Source organism: Pan paniscus, chromosome 12 (genome assembly GCF_029289425.2).
Source record: "Pan paniscus chromosome 12, NHGRI_mPanPan1-v2.0_pri, whole genome shotgun sequence".
In the NCBI taxonomy this organism is placed as follows: Eukaryota; Metazoa; Chordata; class Mammalia; order Primates; family Hominidae; genus Pan; species Pan paniscus.
Genome location: NC_073261.2, coordinates 17,967,660 through 17,970,931, shown reverse-complemented (window position 1 = coordinate 17,970,931; position 3,272 = coordinate 17,967,660). Strand labels below are relative to the sequence as shown.

General features: G+C 37.6%; 1 pseudogene; it reads right to left on the bottom strand.

Moving 5' to 3' along the window:
• Positions 1–2,073: 2,073 nt before the first annotated feature.
• Positions 2,074–2,856, bottom strand: LOC134728667 (large ribosomal subunit protein eL22-like; annotated as a pseudogene).
• Positions 2,857–3,272: the final 416 nt, after the last annotated feature.

Sequence of the window (3,272 nt, the reverse complement as noted above, 5' to 3'; positions counted from 1 at the left end):
ATTGAAAGTGACCCTGAATCGCCAAAAGAATCTTTATAAGGAAGTATAGAGTTGGAAGACTCATACTTTCTGATTTCAAAACTTACTACAAAGCTACAGTAATTAAAACAGAATAGCATTGGCATAAGGACAGACATATCCAATGAACTAGAATAGAGACTCAGAAAAAGGTCTCATATATATGGTCAATGGATTCTTTCTTTTTTATTTTTAATTGACACATAATGATTGCACATGTTTATGGGGTACAGTGTGATATTTTGATACATGTATACAAAGTTTGATGCTCAAATCAGGGTAATTATCATATCCATCACCTCAAACATTTATAATTTCTTTGTGGTAGGAACATTAAAAATCTTCTGTTCTAGCTATTAAAAATATACAATAAATTATTGTTAACTGTAGTCACACTACAATGTTATAGAGCATTAGAACGTTTTCCTCCTATCCAGCTATAATTTTTTGTCCATTAGCTAACCTCCCCCTATTCTCCCCACCTCCCTGCCTTTCCTAGCCTTTAATAACCACTATTCTACTCTTTACTTCTATGAGCTCAACTTTTTAATCTTCCACATATAAGTGAGAACATGTGGTATTTATCTTTCTGTGCCTGGCTTATTTCAGTTAACATAAAATCCTCTAGGTTCATTCATGTTGTTGTAAATGACAGAATTTTATTTTTTATGGCTGAATAGTATTCTACTGTGGTTATAGACCACATTTTATTTATCCATTAATTTGTTGGTGAGCACTTAGGTTGATATCATATCTTGGCGATTATGCATAGTGTAGCAATAAACACAGTAATGCAGATCTCTCTCTCTCTTTTTCTTTTTTAGTAGCCATGTGTTAGCCATTTTAATAGAAAATGTGATCAAAACTTGATTACAAGAGTTCAAAAAGAGAAAAACCAGTGAGTTTCAATTTTATTACAAGTTTTTAAATCTGGGACTAGTTAAAAAAAATTTTTTTTAACTTAAATGCTAACTTCAGCCCAGGGTTTTTTCACAATCAAACTAAAAATTACTTACTACATGAGAAAATCAATGCAACAAACAAGTACAATTTGTAAACTCAAGCCACAAACTTATAGTTAATAATCACAGTAAGGGACATTGCCAAAGAGCAACTGATGCCTCAGTGAAGTTTGAAACTCTGCCTTCGGTGAAGGCAGAGAAGAAATATGCAAGCAATTCTGCTTCAGAGAAATTTGCACAGAAATGGAAAATACTAGAACCTTTAACACAAGTGAAATTGCAAAGCCTCAACATGTTCAACTCAGTCCACAGAGCACCAAATGTTAAATTGGAGCCAAGGTAGGATTAAACATTGAATTTCCAGCTATGCAACTAGCAGAGCACAATTTCACGTGTGGAAACCATCTGCAGGCAAGTTCTTTTAAAAACATGAATTTCATACACCGTAAATTCTAAAACACACACTTCTGCGTTATTGTTCGAATTTCAGAAGGGCACCACAAAGCATCAGGGTCTTTCAAAGTCACAGCAACAATTGTATCTTTTTTCCCAGCCTTGGTAGCCCCCTTCTGCGGTTCTCTAGCCTCTGCACGCACTGCAGCACATCACTGTGTGTAGAATAACTTCTGACATTAAATCCAGTCGTGGCCCAAGTTGCATGAGGCAGCTATTTCCCAGGCACCTCCCATTTCTTTGGCATGGGAGGCTTCTCAGCCACTTCTTCAGGCCCCACTCAGGACGCCACATCTGGAAGCACTATTCCTCCAGCTCCCTCTGCTGGAGACCAAAGTGACAGATTGTTGCAAAGACTTGTAGAAACACATTACTTACACATTAATTTTTGTACACATTTAGTTAATTTAGAACCTGGGACTTTTACAATCGATTCCCCAAACCCCTTTATGGAGAGTGACAGACTACGCAGCAACGCCGAAGCAGCACAGTTTCTCTCTCTAGGAGGAAGAGGATTAGTAGACATAATTGTGCCTCGAGAGAAATTTGTACTAAAAAAAAATCAAAGTAAGACGAATGGCCCAGAAACCCGCGTTTTACTGACACTGTCATTTTCCCAGAGAATCTTAGAAAGATGTCACGTTTTCTTTTAATGAATGAGAGGAGCCCACTTGTATCCCTGAATCATTCTTTGGGAAAAGCAACGGAAATGATTGACAGTTAAATTTTTAAAAATAAAATGGTCACTCCCTTCACACCCTCATCTGCCTGCCCAATGGCTGTCAGTTCCGTCAAGTCACCTTCTCCTTCTACTCTAGCATTACCACAAGAATTGACATCAAGCTGAAAAAAAAAAAAGAAGTCATGTTACAAATAAGTGAGTGGAGGCCCAAAGGAAGCCCTTTGACTATGATTTCCAATTTTCTCTTCAATCAATACTGCAGAGATACAAGGATAAACCACCATTTTGGTTCCCAAGTTTTATTCAAGAACTCATCCACAATATTCCAGACAAACGAAATGTAATCCTCGTCTTCCTCCTCTTCTTCGTCCTGGTTAATTTGGAAGGAACGTAATTTGTAACTCTCTTTGCTGTTAGCAACTATGCACAACTGAATCACGAAGATTATTCTTCTTCAAATATTTTTTGGTGAGATATTTCAAATACCTTTTGGAAAAAGGCACCTTGGATGTCACGGTGATCTTGCTCTTGCTCCTTCTGACGGTCACCACCCCTCCACCAAGGTTCCCAGCTTTTCCGTTCACTTTGATCCTTTCTTGCAAAAACTGCTCAAAATTGGCAGCATCCACGATTCCATCTTCTACGGGGTGGGTGCAACCAAGAGTGAACTTCAGAACCTGCTTTTTTTTTGCCCACCTTCACCACAAGCTTTCTCACGGGCACCATGGCAGCAGCGGAGGCAGAAAGCCAGATATCTCTTTAACGTACTGATTTTCTTTCCTTTGGATGTATATCCGGTGATGGGATTGCTGGATCATATGGTAGTTTAATTTTTAGTTTTTTGAGGAACCTCCATACTGTTTTCCACAGTCGCTGTACTAATTTACATATCCACCAACAGTGTAAAAGAATTCCCTTTAATCTGCAGCCTATCCAGTATTTGTTTTTTTTGTGTGTTTTTGGTAATAGCTATCTTAACTGGGGTGAAATGAAGTCTCATTGCAGTTTAGATTTGCATTTCCCTGATGGTTAGTGATATTAAGCATTTTTTCTTATACTTGTTGGCCATTTGTAGATCTTTTGAGAAATGTCTACTTAGATCATTTGCCCATTTAAAAACATTGGGTTATTTGTTGTTGTGTTTTATTTGCTGTTAT